The following is a 16037-nucleotide window of genomic DNA, read 5'->3' as shown; positions in this document are numbered from 1 at the left end:
TTCACTGTACCATCTCCCTTTTCTCTTTCCTCTATTTTCACTCTTTCTTTGTTCTGGGTTTCAAATTACACCTTCCAATCCTCTCACAGCCACTTTCTTGCTGCTCCTCTCCTCCTAAATCTCTTGCCACAAAGTTCTTTGTCTCCCTTCTCCCAATCTTTAGTTATTTTAATTTGCTGACTCACAGCTCTTCCCACTGGGTCGCAGCTTGCTTTGAGGATTCCCTTGCAAATTGAGCTTCCTTCTTTCACCAAAAATCAAAGACTTACTCTTTCTTTAGTCTCTTCTCTTCTATTACAGTTTTGAGATATTTTTACTCACTTCAATGACACAGTCTGTTAAATATATCCTTGCTTCTGCATCGTCTGTGACTAGTCATGGCCTCGGGTCTGCCATCTTGCAATAACAGATGCTTTCACGCCAGGTTTAAGGGGTTTCCTTTCATTGCAGTGGGTGATCGCCTTTCACCTTGCTACCCCCCAGGCTTCCCCTTTATTTCGCGTGGCTCTCCAGGCTCTCCGCGCCCCGAAGGGTCCCCAATTGTGAAAAAATTAGAGTTAAAGGATGGAGATCGTCCTCTTTCCTCTGCACTGCCACAACGTTGTTACCGGAAGCCCTGGATTTTCTAGTTTTTACATTATTGGCATAATCACTGTCAACATAACATTTCAATTTTAATTCTTCAGAGTCCTGTATTTGAAGACCCAAATTCACAGTTCCCTTCAAATACCTGAGAATTCTTTTTACACCCATCCAATGCAATTGTGTTGGTGCAGCAGTAAAGCGACTTAAGATGCTTACTGCACAAACTGTGTCTGGTCTGGACCACTGTGACAGATATAACAAACTCCCTATTGCTGACTGATATATCTCTTGATCACAGGCTTCACTTTTGTCCTCACCCTAATTGTTGTGAAAATCTGTGCTCATAGGTGTTGGAGCAGAATTACAATCCTTCATGTTGTATCTCTGTAACAGCTGTTCAATTTTTCTTCTTTGACTGAGAACATAACCACCTTTCTCAATTTTTTGTATCTCTACACCAGTGGTGGGTTGCCCCCGGTTCGGACTGGTTCACAAGAACCGGTAGTAAAACCGGCGGGAGGCTCCACCCACTGACCTGGACATCATCATAAGTGATCTGCGCATGTGCAGAAGCTTCTGCACATGTGCAGAAGAGCACTTGCGTACAGGCGCGATGCGAACTGGCAGTAAAGGTAAGTAGAACCCACCCCTGCTCTACACCAAGATAGTTTTGTATTTCACCCAAATCTTTCAATTCAATTTTTTTCTCTAATTGATTAGCAAATTCTTTTACCTGTGACAAATCCTTTGCAATGAAACAAAGATCATCCATAAATGCTAATAATTGACAATCCCCACCTTGTAACTTTCCAGTATATATGCAACCATCAGCCTTGCAACTCTTGAACCCAAGACACTTCAATGCAGTATCTAATCAGATATTCCAATTCCTGGCTGACTGCTTCAGCCCATAAATGGCCTTGTTCAATTTATATACAGTGTCAGGCTTTTTACTTTCATACTCAGGTGCTTGAACCATATAAATTTCTTCCTCTAATTCTGCATTGAGGAATGCTGTGGTTATATCAAAATGCCAAATTTTGTGGCCATGTGCCACTGCCAACACTAGTGCCAGCTTATGCTTTCACTCTTTACAGTTGGCCTGAATATCTGATCATAGTGCATGTTTTTCTTTTGTGAAAAACCTTGTGCCACTAATCTTGCCTTATATTGTACTTCATTGTTGGGTAGTACTTTCTTTTCGTACACCCACTTACATCCTATGGCTTTGCAACCTTGTGGCAAAGTAATATATGTGAACACTTTATGTTCACCCATGGATTTCATTTCTTTGTCCATGGCTTCTTTCCACTTTACTTGTTCAACTTTGGATAATGCCAATACTTCCTGATAGTTTCTTGGCTCATACCACACATTACATACCTTAACTTCACTAGCAGAATACCTGTCAGGTGGAATCCCCTTGTTCCATCACTCTGACCTGCACGGCATTGACTGCTCTTGTGTTTCAACCCTCTCTTGCTTCATATCTGAGTCATCATCTTCTCCTGACTCCTTTTCTTGCTCTCTTTCAGTTTCTCCTTCCTGAATGCTAACACCGTCACTAAGTGAGTTACCGTCACTAAGTGGATCATTCCAAAAATTTGCATCAATTCTGTTCCAATTTTGCTCTGCAAAGCTAGCAGACCTTGAAATCACTATTCTTTTGCTCCCATTGCTAAAGTGATAGCTCTTTGAGCCAGGCTCATAGCCTGTAAACCTGAGCTTTCTAGCCTTTCGTTGACCTTTTCTGCTGATTGCTTTTGGAATATGCACCCATGCATTGCTTTCAAACACCCTCAAATATACCAGAGATAGTTTTCTCCCATATAGCACAGCATATGGAGTATCATTAATAGAGGAACTCCACAGCCTATTGATTAAATAATTAGCAGTCAACATGGCTTCATCCCAATATGACCTGCTCAGACCAGAATCCTCCAGCAGTGAGTCCTTCATGGTTTGTAAGACACCAATCCGCCTCTCAACTGCACCATTCTCAGCTGCTGTGTATGGATTTGTGCATCTGTGTTTTATTCCTAACTGTTCCAACCACTGTTGAAAACTTGCTGGCATGAATTCTGAACCTCTGTCAGTTTGCAGCTGACATACCTGTTGTTTATATCTCCTTCCTATGAAGCTTACCCATTGCTTAAATTTCTGTAGCACCTCTATTTTACTCTTTAGTAAATAGCAGAACCCAAATCTGCTGTAGTCATCTACAATGACCAGCGCATACTTTGCTCCTCCCAAACTGGCCTGCATTGGCCCAACCAAATCTGCATGTACCAGCTCTAGAGCTCTTGTTATCTGCCTTGTGCTACTTTTGCTTACTGGGAATGCCTTGGACTTTGATGATTTACATACTGCACAGTCCAAGTATACCTTACACCCTTTTAAGTTTAACCCTTCTCCAAACTGTTGCATCTTTTGCAAAACTCTGAAGCTGGCATGGCGAAGCTTTCTGTGCAAGAGATGAACTCATGAATCATGTTGTGCCACATTTCCAAATGTTTGGGCACATTGAACCTTTTGTCCCTGCAACACATAAAGATTATCCTGTTTTATGCCCTGTGCACATACACTCCCATTTCTTTTTATGAGACACTTCCCATTTACAAATGTGGTCTCAAAACCTTGTTTGTCTAGATTAGAGACACTCAGTAAATTATGCTCCATTTCAGGCACACATAATATGTTACTAAACTTTTCCTCCAGACATGGAATCAGCACACTGCCTTTTCCTGTGACTTTAGCCTTCTGGCCATTTGCTAAGGCTACTGCATCTCCTCTAGCTGGATCCATTCTGAAAAACAATTTACAATTATTAACAATTGTTTGACTAGCCCCACTATCTATTAACCATTTGTCTCTGCTATTACAATAGCTAACTTTTGCAACAGCGGTTTGTCCATCTGTTGTTTTTCTTCCTTGCAAACAGTCTTTCTTTAAATGAGTCTTATCACCACAGATGAAGCACTGCCGTTGTTTCTGTTCTGTTTCTTTCTTCTTAGAAACACTTTGCTGGGCTGTAATCTGATCCCTTCTATTACTCTGGTCTTTGCAGACATCTTGTCTGTTGCTTTTCTCTTTCTGCTCCTTGGGCCCCCACCTCAGGAATTTCTCCTCGTGGCTTTTTCTAAAATGGCATTTGTTTTCTTCAGAAATCAAACAGGCTTTAAGGACTTCCATTCGTAAATCCTGTTCTGGTTTGCACTCAAAAACAGCTGAAACAATGTCCCATGTTTCATCAAGACTATTTAACACCAACAGCACCTTCTGAGATTCAGGAATCTGCATTCCATGCTGTTCCAACTCAATAAACAGAGTCTGCATGTGCAGGAAATGCTTCTCCACACTCTCTTGTGGCAGCAACCGGGCTCTGTATAATTGTCTCGATAATTGCACAATATTGCATGCTGACACACTCACATGTGAAGTAAATATAGCAAATAAGAAATAAGGTGAATAAAAGAAATAATCATATCAAGTCAGATACATAAAGTCAGATCAAATCCATGAACTCTGAATAACCTTCTCTATTGAACTTTGAGAGAACCTCTCTATTCACATTATTATAAGAGAGAAACGTGCTTGTTAGAAGCAGCTGAACTTTATTATTGGCAATAGATCTTCTGAGAGGACTTAGCTGTCATCCATCAGGAAAGCTAAGAATGGTGTTCTGGTGAATGACAAACTCGGATAAAGAGAAGAAGCTAAGCAATTAGTTCATGGATTTCCTCATAATTACTTGACCTATGACACTGTGTCAAACACACTGATTCTATATATCTTCTTAATAGAATCAAAACTACGGAAATTCAGATATATGTGAACATCTGAAAGGACATACATGGGAAACAGAAAGTTACTTATTGTTTAAAGTATAGCCATAATTTCTGCATTTAAACATTACAGCACTTAAAGGAAAGTTGTAAACTATAAAGTGATGGGTTAGTAAAGTTGTAATAGTTTAATAATTAGTAAATGATGGAGTAGTAAAAATGTGTAGCCAAAATAATTTTATTAACTAGCATGTAATGGTTTGGTAATTAGTAAAGTGTAATGTAAGTATAATGTATTTATAATGTAACCATATATGGAAGCCGGAAGGGCTCATAGAACTCTTTGTCTTGAAAACATATATAAATCGTGAAATCATAACTCATCCTTGTTCGGTTTTGCAACAACCAAAAACTGCACTGAACCTTTGCGCAAATAAATGCATCTGTCTGACCCAGGAATGTTTTCCAGCCTTTCATTTCTATAACACATGCACACTTCTCAATTTCAGCCAAACCTCCTTTGCAGTTTTTAAATCAGCTACATTCAAGGGATTGTTCATCTTCTAAATTTAAGTTGATGTAGGCCAGTGCCTTATCATGCTTCCTTTCATCTGCTGCTGCTAATGGTGCCTGGGGTGGATTAATAACAATATCCCAGAGCTCTTTAGCCTTCAGAAAGCATTCCATTTTTGCAGCCCAAATAATATAATTCTTCTGTCCCAATCGAGGCAGAGAGCTCGCCTTGAAATCAACAGCCATCCTTCAAGCCTTCTCTGCCTTGTTCTCTTTTCCTTATAACACAGGCTGTCCTTCAGCTTAATTACAGTTCAGTCTTACTGTGTGCTTGGTTGACTTGTTGTTATGGCTATCCCAGCTCATAATTTCTTATACACTGAGAAAGTCTTATGTACCTGAGATAGGAGAAAGATTATACATTGTCTTATATGTACCTGAATTAGATCATAATCTGCTGAGTGTTTCCAGGTTAGACAGTCAAGTGTATGGAATACTGTTTGCAGGAGGACAGTACTCCATAAGGAAAGGTGGAAGAAGTTGTGCACAAGGAGTTAAGAAGGATGGTCTGTACATTCTAGGAAGGCAGGAAAATAGTTGTGCACAAACACTTACAAACACTCCCACACATGACAATTGTGTACATTTATTGCATAGGGGATTGGGGCATGCAAGTTTTATTTAAAAAAAAAAGTTTTTTTATTTTATAAACAAGCAAACAAACAAACAATACATAATCAATCATTCAATATATCTTCTGAATACATCTTTTGTATCTTCTTTTTACTCTTCCAATATTTATCATATCTTAATATTATCATTTCCTTTGTTGTGACATTTCCCCCACATTTCTTACTTCTCTATTAATACATTTATCTATCTTTTAATTTTATTAAAAATTAGACAACAATTTTATCCCCACACAACCTTCAACCCCCCCCCTCCCCACCCCACCCCCCCCGACTTCCCAGAGCAAAAACAGGGTATAACATTAAACAAGCATAAGCTAAAATATACTAACTTACTACAAGATTCAAAACTCCCTCACACTCTTTAACTCCTCTTTTAAAAGTTATTCATCAGCCTCCCCTTTTAAAATTCTAAATTAAACATTTTAAAACTTTCTTTAAAGCATATCTTTTTAGAAAAAAAAAGAAAAGAAAAATATTATTTTAAGTTAAACCTTTTAAAATCTCTTAATACCTCAATAAAACATTCTTCAAAATATAAGTTTCAAAACTTTTTTTTTCTCCCAAAAGGCTATCCATTCAATTTTAAATTAACTGTTCTAATACTTCAGTAAGTTTTAAAAAACACTTCAATAAAACATTCTTCAGAATATAACCTTAAAGATACTATTAATCCATTGGGTTAAATTATTTCTAACTCTTGAGTTCATTCTTCAAAATATCAATTTCAAAACTTTCAGAAAGCTATCTATTAACTTTAAAGTTAACCATTTTAATACCTCGATAACTTTTTAAAAAGCTATCCATTTTTAGTTAAACATTTTTACTTAAACTTAAAAAATACTAATTTCAGTAAACTTTTCAGATTTATTATTAAGATCCTCCCCAAAAGAAATTAATCTTCCATTCTTCCTTTCTATATTTTTTCCAGTCCTTCTTCTTCAATAATACTTTCTTCTTTCATTTCATTTTCATTTTTCATTTTATTAAATTTGTATACCGCCCTACTCCCAAAGGACTCAGGGCGGTGAACAGGCACAAAATAAAACACATAAATACAAAAGTTAAAACATGATTAAAACCCAATTAAATAATTTTTGCCCGAGACAATTCTTGGGCAATTCTTCAGCATTGCTCCTCCCCCTGCTTTTATTTTCGAAAATTTTTGAATATGGATTTGAGGCTGATGTATCTTTGGAATTCGTTCTCTTCTTAAAATTATCTCCTTTAATTTGAAACCTCCATTTCGACTCTTCCTGCTTGTATAATCAGTCACTTCATTCCTTAAAGATTGATTCTGTCTGTAAAGCCAAAGATTGTCACGGTAAAGTTTATCAGTCTGCAGGAAAGAGTCTATTTGCTGCTTTTCAATTAGTTGCATAGAAGCCTCTGCCAAAACCTCTGTTTCCAGTGTGCTAACTTCCATCTTAATCCTGACAGCCTCTTTTCCCTCCTCCAAAGTCACATTAGCTTGGTTAATTTCTTCCTCTTTTCCAGCCAGCAAATCATTGTTGTTCTCCAGATTTTGATTTTGAACAGTCCTTTTAATTGATTCTAATATAACAGAAGTATGAAAATTTAAGAGTTCTTGTAAAACCTTTAGAGTCACAACTTGTGAGTTTGCTGGCTCACATAATAATGATCCTTTATCCTTGATGTCAGCCATATTTCAATTTTCACTTTAAATTTATTCAGCTATCAGGCAATAAGTCCAATTATTTTCCACACAATTTAGAAGTATAAATTAGTTGAGGTCAATACCATAGTTTTTTCCATTCCACTAGCACTTTAAATCTTTTTCTTGCTGCGTAATCCAGTAGCTTTAACAATGTTGCTAACATTAACAATCACTTTCACTAGTAATAAGTTTCATTTTCACGCCCTTAAGCGCCATCTTTTTCTTTTTTCTCTTAAACGGAGTTAAAGTTCAGTACTTGCATTTTTTGTTCTCCTGATTTTGCTCTGCCAGCATCCAGGGTCGAAGTTTCTCTTAATCCTTAAAATTGCATTACTGGTGTGGTTGCGACCCCTTGTTCTGCATAAAGCAGACTCGTCCCGGATCCGGAGCACTGAAGGGCTTTCAGGGAGCTCTCACCCTGCAAACCCCAGGCTTAAAAAAAAACCTGGGGGTCTAGGGGAGCTCTACCCAGACCCTTCTGCTCTTCTCTCCCCCTTTTTCCCTGGGGGAGAGTTTTGAGCTGCTAGACAGCTGATTTTCGCTGTTCTAGCAGCAAACGGAATCACGGGGCAGGAGCTCCTAAAGGAGCGTCCATCGGGGAACGCGGAGCCACTGGAAGTTGGGGCATGCAAGTTTTAGAGTACTGCAGAAGATGCCAGACCTAGCTGAGGGACTTAGGATAAAGAAATGCAATGTGTACTTAGATTGCACTGTTTGTAAACCAGGGTGTATCCTGTAAGTAAGAAAAGCTCAAAGCAAACAAACAGAGTTATACCTAGGAGACCTGAAAGGTGTAATAAAGGTATACCTCCTGAGCAGTTCACTACAAATGAGGTTAGAATATTTGGTGTTCAGTATGAACCCTGTCAGTACCAAGAGATGTGGTCATGGTCATTACCTAAGGAAAAACAAGATAAATGGAGGAAGCCGAAGTTAAAGAGAATGTCAGGCAGACAGAGAAACCAAACAGAGGAAACTGAGCTAGTGAAAAAAGAAAGTGAAGGAATTCAGCCAAGACATGGTGAGCATGATGTAACAGAAAGTAATGAGACAGAGTGTACAGAGTCAATAGAAAAAGAAAGTAGCAGTTCGAGCAGTAGCAGTAGTAATGGTACTAGTAGTGTTTGTAGCAGTGAGAGTAGAAACCAAAGCAGGAGGCGAGGACATAATAGAAATAGAAAGTATCATGAATATGTTAAAGCATTCAGCTGTAAAGACGCAGCATGGCCTTCTCCAATTCGGAGAGACACTTGTTCGGCAGGCTGAGGCAAAGAGGCAGTCCCGGAACCAGCAAAATCTGGGGGCTGGGCAGGGGACAGAATGTATCAGCCCTCAGTGTGGAAGGGATTGCCACTCTCGAATTGGCCTTTTTAGTCACACTAAATGCTGTTTTAGGACCTCTTTCCAGAGCACGATACCATAGTCTCTTGAGACTGAAGGATGCCAATGAATGATCAGCTGTTCAGCTTTAAATGGGAGGAGTTCAGGGTAATGATGATTTAATAGCTGACCAGCTGCTGTAATACTGTAAGGCTGTAAACTGAAATGGTGATGCAATGAGAATGAGTCAGCAGGGTTATCACTTTAAGAGACTGTCTATATAAGAGAGACCCCGTAAGGGCATCCCTCTCTCCGTGTGTGCTTCCGTGCTGTAGTTGATGATTGATTGCTTGTCTTTGCCTAGTACGTGTATGTATAAATTCCTTGTAGATAAACCACTATTTGAAAGACAAACCTGTTGTCTCTGACTCTGACAGTGTTTCTCTCTTTTAATTGCAGGTGAATTCAGGGAGTGTCCATCTGAGACGTTTTTGTACCCCTTCCACCTTGTCTTAAGTATTGTTTATCAGTTTGTTCCCTTGCTAATGAATCTTCCCTCTCTCCATCAAGGCCATCCTCTATCTCCGTGATGGCGAACCTATGGCACGGGTGCCACAGGTGGCACATGGAGCTATATTGGTGGGCACGTGAGCTCAGCTCCAGTGCTCATGTGTACACTGGCCTGCTGATTTTTGGGCCTTCTGGGCCCACCAGAAGTAGGGAAAGAGGCTGTTTCCTGCCTCCGGAGGGCCTGGGTGGGGGGGAAGGCACGTTTTTTGCTCCAACTGGAAGTCGGCAAACAGGCCATTTCTGGCCTCTGGAGGGCCTACAGGGGGGTGGGGTGGTAGGGAAGGCCGTTTTCACTCTCCCCAGGCTCCTAGAGAGGCTCTGGAGCCTAGGGAGAGCAAAAAACGGGCCTACCGAGCCCACCATGCCATCGCGTGCCAAAAGCAGGGGGAGTGCGGGGGGGGGGTGTTGCATCTGCATGCAGGGGGGTGGGGCACATAGAATTATGGGTGTGGGCACGCACATGCGTGACCCCCCCTGCGCTCCCCCCACTTTTGGCACACTTTGGCAAAAAGGTTAGCCATCACTGCTCTATCTCATTGTTTCTCAACCTTAGAGACTTTAAGGTGTGTGGACTTCAACTCCCAGAATTCCCCAGCAAACCATGCTGGCTAGGGTATTCTGGAAGTTGAAGTCCACACACCTTAAAAGTCACCAAGGTTGAGAAACACTGATCTATTCTTTCTACACACCTTTCCCAGCACTATTGGTGGGATTGCCGTCTCCCTGTCCTACATGCTGTAGTAAAAATGGGCATGCTTTGGGTCCCTTCCTTGAAGTTCTGTAAGCTGGTGGGACTCAAGAGGTGTGCTTTTTTCTTCTGGAATGAAACGCCCCTCCTTTAGCATATGTGGCTGGCCCAGACCCTGCTTGCTTTTATAAAATCTCTAAAAACCTGGTTCTTTTATTAGGTATTGGGCTGATTGGATTGGTTGATATGATTTCCCATGTGTTGGGCTATAATAGGAATCCAGGTTCCAATAATTTATTAATTTTTGCTGTTATTTTAATCAGTTTTGTTTCCTGGTATTTTATTGATTGTGTGCTGCCCAGAGTCCCAATGGTTCAAGTTGGGCACTGAATGAATGAATGAATGAATGAATGAATGAATGAATGAATGAATTATTGAATTATATATTGAATCATAGGAGGCAGCCAAGGAATGAATGAATAACTATTTATTATAGACTTCTGAAGGAAGCTACCATGTTTCCCCAAAAATAAGACCCACCCCAAAAACAAGCCCTAGCCTGATTTTTTGGGGTGGGCCTAATATAAGCCCTACCCTGAAAATAAGCCCAGGGGGATGGGTGTGGCCAGCATGAGAGGTGTCGAACATGTGGGGGCCGACGGTGTCCAGTTGCAGTCACAGCCCACCGGCCCCTTGGCACAGCACGAATGCCATTAATTCCGAGCGTGAAGGCAGAGGCTGGGGGGGGGGAGAGAAGATAGGCAATCCAGACATTCTGCATGGCTGCCTGACTCACAGGCTCGCGGGAGGCTTGCACGTCAGCACTGGCAGCAGGCAGAAGCAGAGGCATGGAGGATGGGGGAGGCAGGTGATTCCAACGCCCCGTGCGAATGCCTGTTCAGCACAGCCACAGGGAAGCCGAGAGATGGTGGGACGGAGTGAGTGGCACATTGGGATTGCCTCTGATCACACTTTTCACCTAGAGGGAGACGAAGCTTTGTGTGCTTGCAGAGGGGATGCTTCGAAACGGACCTAATCACTTCGTTTCAAACCATCCCCTTTGCAAGCACATGAAGCTTTGAATCTCCGTCATTTCTCCATCCGGGTGAAAAGTGTTTGGTCGAGTGAAAGAAGAACAAAAGAGCAAGCAAAGGAAGAGGGTGGCTTCACTTTCTGTGCCCCCCTTCCATGGCCGGGCTCTGCTTTTCCCCAAAAAATTCTTGACAGGCATCGGGAGCGGAAGGGGGCAGGAAGGAGACTGAAGTGGCTGGGAAATAAGGAGGGCAATCCATAGTCGCCCATAGATTGATAAACTGAGGTGGGGAGGTGAGCAATTTGCAGAGTCCTGCCCCACCGCTGATGAGCCAGGGCCAGGGAATTCTTGATGCTTCCTCAGGAATGCCAGGGAGGGGAGTAAAAGGGGTGCCACAACAAAGTTTTGGGGTGTTGGGTGAGAGGGGCGGACGGGGATAATCCATCCCAGCGCTCACTCTGTTTTGTTTTAGGGGATCCTTCAGGAGAGAGAATAATGACTTGATATACCAGTTGAATGTGTAGCATGTGTTGTGTCTCCTTTGCAGAAGGGAGTGGAAAATAAAAAGGCCTGTTCCAATCAACGCGTAGCAGCGTAGCACGGGAGGTGGCAGAAGAGACAGAGAAAGCCTCTTGATTCCTGTGCGTGTCTTTTCACTTTTCACTAAGTGTAAACGTGTGTGTGTGTGTGTGTGTGTGTGTTGGGGAGTGGAGTGGAGCTCTTCCTGAGGGAGAAGAGTGCAATTTGAAGGTTGTCAGCAAATACACACACAACCCGGCTGGTGAAAGATACAGAGATCGCTGCGTATTTTCAGGGCAGCGAGAAGACTCGGGAAGAGCTCCACTCCCCAACACACACACACACACACACACACACACACACACACACACACATTTACACTTAGTGAAAAGTGAAAAGACCACCCCCAGGGCAGCCACATCCCTTCACTAACCTGCTTTCCAGCTCTGTTCTTCGCTGCCACATGCAGGGGAAGAAAAGTAGTCTGTGGGACTAGGGTAAAAATAAAAAGTTCAGACCTTCCAACTTCTCATGAAAAAAAAAAAAGATCTCGCAAAGTTGGAAGGTCTGAACTTTTTTTTTTTTACCCTAGTCCCACAGACTACTTTTCTTCCCCTGCATGCGGCGGCAGAGAACGGAGCTGGAAAGCAGGTTAGTGAAGGGATGTGGCTGCCCTGGGGGTGGGGGGGTGGGGTGAGGGTTTGGCATAGGTGGCCTGGCTGAAGGGCCCTTAGGTAAGCCAGTGTGGGGCACATGAAGCAGCTCCGCACCCCCTGCCTTGCTTTGTCCTCCACCCCACCACCACCTCGCTTTGTTCTTCGTTCTTCGCCACTTCTCCTTCCAAGGCTGCCTCTGTCCATTTCCTAGGAAAGAAAAATCCTTGGCTCCATAGATTCAGAGAAAAGTACTTTTACCAAGAAGGAACTGAAAGCAACAAGTTTCAGGCAAGATCTGAGGCAAAGCGCGTGAAACAGCAAATTGAAACAAACTGTAGAGCCCAACCCCCTTGTACCTAGGCAACCAGAGGGCTGCTGCATACCAAAGCTAGAAGAAATGACCTTGGAGAGATAAGCAAAGCCCAGACCATATTTGCAAAGCTGCAAGGAAGAATTCTCCACTGACCCCTTCTCCCTTTTCCATGGCAGCAAGCAGCAGGCTAGCTGACATTTGGCCCCCCCGTAAGAGAGGCTTCAGCCATACAGATAAAATTTATACAAGTAAAACAAACAACACATCTCACCAAGGACAGTGATTCATTCAGGGTTTGTCGAGGTATTTTCTATGAAAAATCTGGAGGAGTTTAGGTGCCTGGACATGTTTAGCATCCACCCATTCTGACTGTGCAAGGGGAAAATGTTTCCAGGCAACGAGGTATTGAATCCAGAATTTTTTTAATTTCAAAATGCTGCTCTCCTTTGATTAGAGTGGGTACAGGAGGGATGTCAGGTGAAGGGGAAGGGGTGACAGAGTTTCAGGTTTCAACAAACTGCAGTGAAACACAGGATGAATATATTTAAGATTCTTAGGCAACTCCAGTTGTACAGTGATGGTTAATTACTTTAACAATTGTGAGTGGGACCACATATTTAGGACTCAGTTTTTTAGATGGTTGGATGGACTGTAAGTATTTTGTGGAGAGGTAAACTCTATCACCTACTTTAAAATCTTTTGGCTCCACACGTTTTTTGTCAGCTTGTTTCTTATGTGCCTGACGTGCCTCCTCAAGTGCCTTACAGGCAACTGGCCAAGTGTTCTGCAGTTGGGCTATCCACTCTGCTAAGGAAGGTATGTGTGGTTACTCTTGAGGAAGCTCTGGCATAGCTACAAAGTTCTGACTGGAGGCCACCTTAAATGGGGTGAACCCTGTGCTCCTATGCACAGAATTGTTATATGCTACCATGTTTTCCCGAAAATAAGGCCCTACCCCAAAATAAGCCTGGGAGGATGGGCATGGCCAGCACAAGAGGTGGCGAACACACAGAGCCTGACGGTGTCCAGCAGCAGCCACAGCTCGCCAGCCCCTTGGCGCAGTGCAAATACCAGTAAGTCTGAGCGTGGAGGCAGAGGCAAAGAGGGAGAAGACAGGTGATCCGGACATGCTACACGCTGCCTGACTCACATGACAGGCACTGGTAGCAGGTGGAGGCAGAGGCATAGGGGATGGGGGAGGCAGGCGATCCTGATGCTCCGTGCAGGTGTTTGCTCGGTGCAGCCACAGGCAAGCCAAGAGATGGTGGGACTGAGTGGGCAGCACATTGGGATCGCCTCTGCCTCTGCCTGGCTCTGCTGCGTTCTTTTCGCCCAGAGGGAGATGAAGCTTTGTCTGCTTTCAAAGCTAATTGCTCCGTTTCAAACTGTCCCCTTTGCAAGCACACTAAACTTTGAGTCTCCATCATTTCTCCATCTGGGTGAAAAGTGTTTGGTCACCTATGGGGCGCTTGGAAATGGAGCAAATCGCTCCATTGGAGGCCAGGGCATGCCAAGAGGTTGGCATGTTGCAGCCGCATTCAAGCAGACAGTGGGACGGAGAGGGCGGGGCCAGCGGTAGCTGTGCTCCCACTCCCATCAGCTCCCGTGCTTGCCGCCTCCTGCACTTAAAAAAAATAAGACCTCCCCAAAAATGAGCCTGAGTGCTTATTTTCAAGCCCCAAAGAAAATATGACCGGGTCTTATTTTCGGGGAAACACAGTACCTCTGCAAAAGGCAAAAAGGTCAGCCCAATTGTCCTGTTGGTAGTTAATGTAGCACCTGATGTACTGTTCCAGGACAGAGTTGGTTCTCTCACACATGTCAGGGTTCCAAGTAGCACCCCCATCCCGTTAGTTTGGGGGTGATGGGAGGAGCTTAAGCCCTGGGCAGTTCCCAACAGCTTCAAAATTTCCCGCCAAAACTGTGATGTAAACTGCACTCCTCTATCTGAAATAATGCATTCAGGCACACTGTGTCAGCTTTGGAAGCCATATTAGGCCGGAAGCTTCAATGCTGCCACCTCCTCATATATGGGAAAGTAGGAGGGGGTTTAAGGAGAGGGGTTGTTAGTAGACATAATAGCATTCTTCCTGTCGGTCAAGGTCAGGGCGATCCAGCATCTGGAGCAGGAGTGGTCAGGGGGCTCGGTCGAGATGGGACGGACGTTGATTGGAGCATGTGATCGACTGGGGAGTGGGGGGATGGTTTGGGGGTTTTTGACTTACTGAGGGAAAACCCGGGCTTTTCAGATTTGGGTTTTCCCAGATGTGCCAGTTTACCTATTCTAGTAAAGAGAACTTTGGAAAATGCTTGCTTCTGCGTCTTTACTCGGAGTTGGGGTTTTCTGGAACGCTGACACACTGTGCAACCTATACATGTGTTGTACGAAAAGTTTAGCAATATACCCTCATAGTTCGTGGTCATGCATAGATATGGCATGGATGAATCCAGAATTGATTAATATTATAGAAGATATAGACATACTGCCAAATACCTGGGCTGACCACAGCCCTTTAATAATAAAATGGAAAGGGCAGGGGGGAAAAAGGAGGTGGACTTTATTTATTTATTTATTTATTTATTTATTTATTTATTTATTTATTTATTTTTGTGATTTATATGCCGCCATTCTCCCGAAGGACTCAGGGCGGCTTACAACAACAATCAATAATACAAATCACAAAATCACAAAATAAGTTAAAAACCCCTTAAAAACCATATTTAAAATTATTACAGTTTGTGCAACCCCTAGCAGATCAAGTTATTTGACAGAAGAGCCACGTCTTCAGTTCGCGGCGAAAGGAGAGGAGGTCTGGGGCTATTCTGAGCTCAGTGGGCAAATCATTCCAGAGGTTCGGCGCTCCGACAGAGAATGCTCTCCCCCTGGGGGCCGCCAGTCGACACTGTTTGGCTGACGGCACCCTGAGGAGGCCTGCTCTGTGGGAGCGCATGGGACGGTGGGAGGAAGGCAGAAGATGGTCCTGCAAGTACCCCGGGCCTAAGCCATGTAGGGCTTTATAGGTAAGCACCAGCACCTTGAAACGGACCCGGAGAGCAACCGGCAGCCAGTGCAGCTCACGCAGGAGAGGTGTTGCACAGGAGTAACGAGGAACTCCGGTAACTACCCGCGCGGCCACATTCTGGACCAGCTGGAGCCTCCGGATGCATCCCAAGGGCAGCCCCATGTAGAGGGCATTGCAGTAATCCAACCAAGAAGTAACAAGGGCGTGGGTGACCGTGGCGAGGGCATCTCGGTCTAGGAAAGGGTGCAACTGGTGCAGATGGTCATCCATGGACAGCCAAGAATCCAGGAGGACACCCAGATTGCGAACCCTAGCGGAGGGGATAAGAGTCTCCCCTCCTATCACTAAAGATGGTACCTCTAGATCCCGAGATGCCGGCATCCACAGCCACTCAGTCTTGGATGGGTTGAGTCTGAGTCTGTTCCTACCCATCCAAGCCCACACCACCTCCAGGCAACGGGACATGACGGAAAGGGCATCCCTAGGGTGATCCGGGGTGTAGATATAAAGCTGGGTATCATCCGCATATTGGTGATACCTCACCCCAAAACCACAAATGATCTCACCCAGCGGCTTCATATAGATATTAAAGAGCAGGGGGGAGAGAACCAATCCCTGAGGCACCCCACAAGTGAGGGGCCTCTGGGAGGATCTCTGACCCCCCG

The sequence above is a fragment of the Pituophis catenifer genome, unplaced genomic scaffold (assembly GCF_029215685.1).
Source record: "Pituophis catenifer annectens isolate HBS135680 unplaced genomic scaffold, rPitCat1.0.hap2 SCAF_15, whole genome shotgun sequence".
In the NCBI taxonomy this organism is placed as follows: domain Eukaryota; kingdom Metazoa; phylum Chordata; class Lepidosauria; order Squamata; family Colubridae; genus Pituophis; species Pituophis catenifer.
The sequence above is the reverse complement of the archived record's forward strand: the minus strand, read 5'-3'. Positions refer to the sequence as shown.